This window comes from Octopus bimaculoides, chromosome 4 (genome assembly GCF_001194135.2).
Source record: "Octopus bimaculoides isolate UCB-OBI-ISO-001 chromosome 4, ASM119413v2, whole genome shotgun sequence".
Lineage (NCBI taxonomy): Eukaryota > Metazoa > Mollusca > Cephalopoda > Octopoda > Octopodidae > Octopus > Octopus bimaculoides.
Genome location: NC_068984.1, coordinates 6,007,928 through 6,008,341, shown reverse-complemented (window position 1 = coordinate 6,008,341; position 414 = coordinate 6,007,928).

Sequence of the window (414 nt, the reverse complement as noted above, 5' to 3'; positions counted from 1 at the left end):
ATATATATATATATATATATATATATATATATATATATATATATATATATATATATATATAGGTATACATATATATATATACATATATATATAGGTATACATACACACACACACGTACATGCACACACACACGCACCCTAAATGTTGCCCCACCTTGCCCGCTGTCCTTGGCTGGAAATAATAACAAAATACGATATACACGTACATATTTATGCATGCACACACCTACGTATAACTTGTATGTCTATATATAGAGGTGGGTGTGCATATGTATACAGGTGGTTATATATGTATGTATATACACACTCCTATACAGGTGCATATATATGCACGTATATATATATATATATATATATAAATATATATAAACAGGTGCATATATATATGTACGTAATATATATATGAATATATATA